The sequence below is a fragment of the Mastacembelus armatus genome, chromosome 11 (genome assembly GCF_900324485.2).
Source record: "Mastacembelus armatus chromosome 11, fMasArm1.2, whole genome shotgun sequence".
Taxonomy (NCBI): domain Eukaryota; kingdom Metazoa; phylum Chordata; class Actinopteri; order Synbranchiformes; family Mastacembelidae; genus Mastacembelus; species Mastacembelus armatus.
The window spans coordinates 829,852-839,275 of NC_046643.1; positions in this window are offsets into that span (position 1 = coordinate 829,852).

The window sequence follows — 9,424 nt, forward strand, 5'->3', positions numbered from 1 at the left end:
TTACATTATTTGTACTGAATATAAAGGAAGTTTAAAGTTTGTTCTTTTCCCCCTGCATTAGTGCTTACAGAACACCAGGTGAGCTTGTGATTTTAACTGTTCTACTAATTCTAATTCTAACTCTAAATCTAATTGTTTTCATGAGCTGCTCATTAACTAAGATGTCTTAGTTCCGGGAGAGAATAGCTGGTGATATGGTCCTATACCTCCAGTAGCTTTACTAGACCAGAATCTTATGTAAAATGGATATATTTCCACAAGGGGACAAGAGTGTGAATTAGGAAATAATATTTTGAAGTAAACAAAACTTAAGTTGCCAGCAAATAAGAATATTAAAAATTTAATACTACTCCATATTATTCTGATTTTTTAAATTGAATCCTGGCATTTTTTTCTTGATTTATTAACACAGCAGTTCTTAGATCAATTTATAACACTAAATCAGAGCAGAGACAATATTATTATGCTTGATGCAGATGAAGTAGGCCAGTCCACATTTAAATGCAAAGGTGTTAACTACCTCTACTGAATGACCACATTACAAAGCCAGACAAAACTTGTATCTTAATCATACTACTGGAGATAAAGGAGCATGCATTTGGATAGCGGCTGCTCAACAGAATGCTGTTCCAACAAAATGTGATAATAAATGAAAAAGGAAAGCTTGAGAATAATCCTACCAACTTTCACACCTACACATCTGCCTAATCACTGTAACATTGTGATTAATGGCTTGTCTGTTTTAGAATGTGGTACAAATTATTGGACACAGCTCTCTTAATTCAGTTGGGAGAAAGATTTTCTGACAAAAGCAGTTTATTTGAAGTATACTGACACCTCTATGATTAATCTTCTGCATAAGCAGGTCTTTGGAGGTTTATAATTGTTTTACTTTTTGGAATATAATGTATTTTATATTTCTAATTAAGCACATCTCAAACTGCATCAGTATCATGGTAGAAAGTACTTGCTTTACTGAGGGCTTGCCATATTGATTTATCAACTCACTTTCTGAATTTTGCATTTCCACCACACCACTCTATTTGGGTAAATGGGATTGTATAAATATGACAAGAAAAGATGTTATTGTGAACAATGAAACTATAGCTATTTTGAAATGATTTACCTGTTTAGATTTCAGATATCACTAAATCCATGAAAGGCAAGTTGTAATTAAATGACAACCAAAACATGGTTTGTTGAAAAATGAGTTTGATCATTTCTCATTTGCCTTTGCAACAAGAAGGATTAAGAATGGCTAGAGAATTGATTATCACTGTACTGTAATTAGCTTTGGGAGATATCCACAAGCTTAATAAATTCCCATGTATGTATGGTGATGTGTGCAACCACTGCCTGATGTGTTTATAACTTTAATACAGCATAAATAAAATCAATATTTTGATATATGTCTAAATACTGATGGTCTCACTCTTTAATTGACAGCACTATAATCCACAGTACTAAACAGTGGTTCTTGTCATGTTAATGTTTGTAAGTTGTGAACAGTGACTCATCAAAGCATCTTGTTTGGTTATTGTTGAGTTTGTGAAGGCTTTACTTCATCACAAAAATGTTTTCAGCAATGTTAAATATTGGCATCCTTAAAGATGTGACCAGTTCAAGAAAAACTTGATCAAAAAAAAAAAAGCTGCGCTGATTGAATCTGTTGATATACAGTATCTTGATCAAAGCGCAGTATGCAGTTCTGCTACGCCTGGAGTCCTAACTCCACATTCTTTGTTGTGGTTTACTCTGAGATAATCATGATGCAATGGTGCTAACTCATCTTTAGATAGGAGCATGAATTGTGGACACTTGTTAAGACAAAAATGAAAGTGTTATGGATCTAAAACTACCTGGTGATTTAATGGTCCAACAAATGAACAACAGGTTTATCCTAAAAAATGTTACTATATCGGTTTGAAGCCAGCACAGGAGCATTTTGCCTCTACAAAGGTATTACAACATTCCTTCAGGATTCAGTTACATACAAATTGTATACACTGTACATTTCCCTGCTACTGGAAATACTACAGCTCTTCCATTTCCGCATCAACTCATCATAAATAATCACTTTTCAGTAGAATTCAGTATTATAAATGGTTTAGTGTCTATGAAATTGTACTTCCACTGCAGGGTTGTGTTCTTTCGCCTTTATTTTATTTGTTTAATTTTTGTGTACAGATTAATGTCTAGGAGCACTCAAAAGTTACACTGGAATACAGTGGGTACGGAAAGTATTCAGACCCCTTTAAATTTTTCACTCTTTGTGTCATTGCAGCCATTTGCCAAAATCAAAAAAGTTCATTTTATTTCTCATGAATGTACACTCAGCACCCCATCTTGACAGAAAAAAACAGAAATGTAGAAATTTTTGCAAATTTATTAAAAAAGAAAAACTGAAATATCACATGGTCATAAGTATTCAGACCCTTTGCAGTGACACTCATATTTAACTCACATGCTGTCCATTTCTTCTGATCCTCCTTGAGATGGTTCTGCTCCTTCATTGGAGTCCAGCTGTGTTTAATTAAACTGATTGGACTTGATTAGGAAAGGCACACACCTGTCTATATAAGACCTTACAGCTCACAGTGCATGTCAGAGCAAATGAGAATCATGAGGTCGAAGGAACTGCCCAAGGAGCTCAGAGACAGAATTGTGGCAAGGCACAGATCTGGCCAAAGTTACAAAAGAATTTCTGCAGCACTCAAGGTTCCTAAGAGCACAGTGGCCTCCATAATCCTCAAATGGAAAAAGTTTGGGACTACCAGAACTCTTCCTAGACCTGGCCGTCCAGCCAAACTGAGCAATCGTGGGAGGAGAGCCTTGGTGAGAGAGGTAAAGAAGAACCCAAAGATCACTGCGGCTGAGCTCCAGAGATGCAGTAGGGAGATGGGAGAAAGTTCCACAAAGTCAACTATCACTGCAGTCCTCCACCACTCGAGGCTTTATGGCAGAGTGGCCCGACGGAAGCCTCTCCTCAGTGCAAGACACATGAAAGCCCGCATAGAGTTTGCCAAAAAACACATGAAGGACTCCCAGACTATGAGAAATAAGATTCTCTGGTCTGATGAGACCAAGATTGAACTTTTTGGCGTTAATTCTAAGCGGTATGTGTGGAGAAAACCAGGCACTGCTCATCACCTGCCCAATACAATACCTAAAGTGAAACATGGTGGTGGGAGCATCATGTTGTGGGGGTGTTTTTCAGCTGCAGGGACAGGACGACTGGTTGCAATTGAAGGAAAGATGAATGTGGCCAAGTACAGAGATATCCTGGAAGAAAAACCAGAGTGCTCAGGACCTCAGACTGGGCCGACAGGACAATGACCCAACAGGACAATGACCCTAAGCACACAGCTAAAATAACAAAGGAGTGGCTTCGGAACAACTCTGACCGTTCTTGACTGGCCCAGCCAGAGTCCTGACCTAAACCCAATTGAGCATCTCTGGAGAGACCTAAAAATGGCTGTCCTCCAAACTTCACCATCCAACCTGACAAAACTGGAGAGGATCTGCAAGGAAGAATGGCAGAGGATCCCAAATCCAGGTGTGAAAAACTTGTTGCATCATTCCCAAGAAGACTCATGGCTGTACTAGCGCAAAAGGGTGCTTCTACTTAATACTGAGCACAGGGTCTGAATACATATGACCATGTGATATTTCAGTTTTTCTTTTTTAATAAATTTTTCAAAAATTTCTACATTTCTGTTTTTTTCTGTCAAGATGGGGTGCTGAGTGTACATTAATGAGAAATAAAATGAACTTTTTTGATTTTGGAAAATGGCTGCAATGACACAAAGAGTGAAAAATGTAAAGGGGTCTGAATACTTTCCGTACCCACTGTAAGTAAGTGACTGTAATTGTTTAAAAACAAATAGATTTTAAAATTTGCCAAATAACAAATGTGTGCAAATTCTGTATTTAATAATCTGTACATTTATTTATTTACACATTTTTTCCTCTCCACATGTATTGTTTATATACTTATTTCCACATTTATTTCGCACCATATTTCCTGAGGGGCATAACCAAAGAAATGGCCATTTCACCAATGCATATAGGCATCCTTTCATTAAGCTTCATAGTGAACAAGTGCTCAAAAGGACATATGAGATTTTCAATATTAGAGGAAGTACGGTTTTTATTCCAGTTGCCTTTTGACTAAAAGTTGCAAGAAAAATAATGGCACTCTTTGCAATTTCCTGGTTTGCTGTATAGTTTTGTTATGAAATGTAGTCTGAGCTTCACAAAGGTTGCAACAATATCAACAAACAATATTTCTAAGATCACAAAACAAAGTCACGGTCTTTCATGTCTTTATTTGACACACTCATTAAACATAAAAAGTAATGGTGGGAATTGCAACATTAGACATCTAATATCACTAAATGTCAGCTGAGCTCAATGAGACGAGAATTGAGTGTTGTTTGACTTATAACACTCAAACATTGTCACCGTGCTATTCACAACCAGCATCAGATTTTGTGAGACATGACTTGCAAAAAAGAGATCTCTGATCAAAAGTTGTTGATTTGCATGTACTTGGAAAGGGTGACAGAGTACATATTGTTGGTAAATGAAGATGATTTGGTTCTGTGGGTACTCTCCAGAAGTCCTCAATGAGATAAAAAAAAAGAATCCTAGAGTAACAGCTAAAGACTTGAAGGATTCATTGGAACTGTTGAACATCTGTGTTCATGAGTCAACCATACACAAAACATTTAACCAGACAGTAGTATCAATGGTAGTACAGCACGTAAGAAGAAAATGCTCTCTCAAAGAAAAAACAGTGCACCATGCCTGATGTTTGCAAAACACCATCTGGACACTACACTACTGGGACAAAGTCGTGAACAGGAAAAACAAAGCTAGGATTGTTTGGAAAGAACATGTACTGTCATCCAAACAGTCAAGTATGGTGGAGTGAGCATTATGATTTTGGGCTCCTTTGATCCCTCTGGACCTGGACCATTTTCCATTGTGGAGGGAACAATATATAAAAATCTACTGCAAAATAGCGTTGGAGACAAATTTGTCCAAAATTCTTCCTGAACATTGTGCAGGTTTTTCGACAGCTACAAGAAGCACTTGATTGAGATAATTGCTGCCAAAGGGTGTTAAACCAATTATTTATCCCCTTACTGCCTAAATTTATTTACAATTTTATATATATATATATATATATATATACTGCCTAAATTTATTTACAATTACAATTTACAATTATATAATAATTATCTTATAATTATATTATTATATAATAATATATAATTGTAAATAAATTTAGGCAGTAAGGGGATAAATAATTTATATATATAAGCAGGTATAGATAATTGATGGATGGACGGATATAAATTATTTTATTTATTTAGAGCAGAAGAGGTTTGAGGCAAATTCGCGACAATAGTCTTCAAGAGGTTAAAACTCTATTACTTTTTTAACCATCACTTTGTATGTTTAATGGGTGTGACTGGGTTTTATCAGCTTAAATATATTGTATTTGTTGATATTTGGGACTTGATTTAGAACACATTTCAGGATCAATTTATGCAGGAAATCGCAAAAATTTGTATGTACTGTCATAGTACAAGAATTCGTCACATAGTAAATGCTTTGTGTATGGGCTGATATATGCACTTGAATTTTGCTTTTGAACATGATATCTCTAGTTCTGGTGATAAATTATCATGAATCTTTGTAATTTTTGTGTATAACAAAATGCCTTTTATTTCAAAACTCATTTGCCTCAAATTTCAAATAAAGCATTTTGAATTTAACTGAACTGATACCAAATGTGTATCATTCAACTAATGAAAATAGTCCCCATTTTGTGCAGTATTTCCTACCATTTGAGTAATATTTGATGAAAGCAAATGTCCAATTGTTATTAAGATTTGCATGATCAGCAGGAACCAGTGGGTTTAAGGCGGGGTGCCACAGAGAAGGTAGGCAAGTATTAAGGTGCAATGTGTAAAATGTGAAAGATTTAGTGGCATCTGGGGAGCAGGGGGAGGAGGAAAGTGTGCATGCAAGTTGTGAAAGGAATTGGTGTTTGCACAGACATGTCTGCTCTTTGATGAAACAGGAGCAACCCACTGAATGTAAAACTGAAAATAAGGTATTGATCCATCATTCTAGTATTAATCAATACCGATACCAATGTTGGCATTGATACAATCGATTGATCCACCCAACCCTAATGGGTGCGTTTCTATGTTTCCCAGAACCCATGTTCTGTAGTTCCTATTTGCAAACAATGTTGCTGCATTTGTAAAGATTTTCAACCTGACATTAACGAGGGTCAAACAAAAATCAATGGGTTTCAATTACGAGCATCTGTTTGTTGTTCGTTTCATCAGTTTGTCACTGTCTCTACTGTAACTTTAAACATATACTGCAAATCAACCAAAATTATTTCTACTTATAGAAATATCCTATTTTTTATGTTTGTGTGTGATTTCAATAGATATTTCATATTATATACTTAGATTTAAATTTATTTAGCACAATATATAAAAACATAAGACATTACATTGAAACAGATAATTAAGATTGTGCAGGAGAGGTTGTAAAGCCAGTGGGCTTCTAGAGATATAACTTCCCCTTGACAAAAAGTCAGCAGCATACATTCAAAAAACACAATTTCAAAAAGTAGTACGTAATCTACACATCATAATGGTGTTACATTTTATTAGTTAAAAATATGTTGTTTATAAATTGTTTTTTGAATGTTAGAGAAATAAAGAAAATGTTTTACCCTCAAGTGACCTAATCCACCTTACTCTAGTATAATTGAAACACTACTGAATAGGGCCTATTGTGTAGACATAACTTTGTTTTCAGTGCAAATAGTTTGCTCTAACCTTGACCTTTTGATAAGGACTTTTGGTATTGAAACCCAGATGTCTTGCAGTGGGAAAGAGCTTCCTATTTCTGTTCACATGGCCTTATTTGTATCATGCCATTAAAAATGATGTGCTTGGCTGCTACCAGCCAGTGACTCTCATGCTGTATCAAGGTGCTGTATGACTGTTACTTCTTGCAATTACAACTCTTATATAATCAACTATAGTTCATTCTCTGAGTCTATTTGTTAAAGAATTTACCTAACACTGAACAAAAGTAATGAGGATATAGTATGAAGTGAAGAAAATAAACTATTCCATAAACACGGTCCTCTATATTTGGTTGTGGACTGGTTAATAACAGTTCTACAGAATGGGAGATGGCAGTCTTTACAATGCCTTGTTGGATACGCACGAATATCTGAAGGACGCTTAATGAAATTCTGAAAAAAAATGGGGAGCTCAGTGGACAGATGAACAGATTTATACATGAAAAGACAAACAATAAATATTGACATTAAAGATTGTAAGAATTTTATTTTGTCTGAAAAGGAGCAAATGAGTCATATCTGTCATAGATTTCATAATTTTACAAGATATCAATTCAATGTGTTGTTTCCATGTTAACTTCTCATGTACTATGACACCTAAAAATTTGGTTTATAAAGGCCTGGTTAATTTAAGAGTATGTGAAATTCTTCATTAACTATTTAGCACATTGGCTAAATAACGCCACGGTAAGCAGCACTCTGCTCTCTCTGAGGGACTTGTAAATGGCAGAACAATGTCCATCAGTAGAAGGCATGCAGTGCCAACCAAACTAGGAGTGGACCAAAACAACCAAAAACCATGAACCATCATAATAACTGTAACATGACATAAAGACTGGTGATGCGTTTAAATCTGTCATATTTGAGTCTTTTTAATATATGTCAAATGTAATGGGTCTCATCTGGGTCAAATACTTGCATGACTTGTGCTGGAAGAATAAATTTTCATTTCACCAACTCAAAAAAATATATCAGGCAGGGACAGGGCCAATCACTTTCATGTTTTTTTGCCAGTATTGGTTACACATTCATAAGTATATATGGAATGTATTTTCAATTGATATCCCTTTCAAATTTGAAACATTGTACCTGGGTAATATACCACTGAACGATTTGAACACAAGAGACTGACACGAGAAGACAAGAGACCGCTCTGTATCCTGTTGGCAGCAAGTAAAATGGCCATTATGACTCACAACAAAACCTCCAACCATCAAAGACCAGATTAACATCATACAAGGGATCTATTTAATGGAAAAACTGTCCTTTTCACTCAATGCCGGGAGACACATTTTATGGTCTAAGTGGATGAAATATGTTAAGCCTATTAGATCAAACTTCATGTAATTATTGTTATACTATCAGCAATGCTGTGCTTATATAACTGGTGTTAATTAGATCTGGCAAAGTACTACTGAGAACAGCTTTTCTGTTCTGAAGAAAATTAGATATTTTAATCTTAGTGATCACTTTGGCTGATCTAAGAGCCCATCAATTCAGGTTCACAGTATGCAAACAATGCAAACTCATCCCTATGGACTTAGATGATGTGTGTGTAAGAACAAGGCAACTCATGTCAGTATAACAAATAAATCTGAAGTTAACATTGTGTGTTTGAAACCTGATCCACCTGGGTTTCTTTCTTTGTGAGCATATTATCCACATGGGTTTTCTCTAGATAATTTTGGGTTCTCCCCACAATCCAGAGACATGCATGTTAGGTTAATTGGTAACACTAAATTTCACAGTCTGAATTTGGGTGTGAGTGTTTGTCTGTCTCGTACCTATCAGCCCTATCATGGAGTGGTGATGAGTCCAAGGTGTACAATGTTTCATGCTAAACATCAACTGGCATTGGCTCTGTCATGCTTTTACTAAGGTTTGTATGGATCATGACCCCATCAACACAAAGCCCTGGAAGCCGAGTATAGAGGTAGAATCAAAGTTTAATGGTAAGTACAAGTAATGGAATGTAGGAGAGATGGGTAACCAAAGGAGATGGGTTCTGAACCAGGTGAGGAGTATGAGGCGTGTGGTTGCTTTGAGGGCCTGACACGGTACCGCCGAGTTGGTCCTCAGAGATGGGATGACTTGTCCGAATGATGCCCGCAGAGCAATATCTGACGGAAGCTTTCCCCCTCTGTGGTCAGTCAGAGGTCCCGGTAGCCAAGATACTTGAAAACAGGAACAAAAACAGAAAAACTAGATCAACAGGGAGAAATGTCACAATTATGGTAGTAGACGCACCTGGAACTCCTGGGGAGCGGAGATCACAGCGCGTGCCTCTTAGTCCCCTCGCTCCTCGAGGGAGACGGGAGACAGAGCGTCTACGAATGCCAATGAATATTCCAATCTAGAAAAAGCCGCCTCGTGGGTCCAGCTGTACAGAAATGCTAACTAGCTCCTCTTGAGCGGTTCCTAACAGTCAACAAAAGTAGCACAAAACTTGCCGTGAACTGGAGATTCCTCCGATCCTTCCAGCGGCCAAGATTACAGGAACCATATCTCCGAAGTACAATC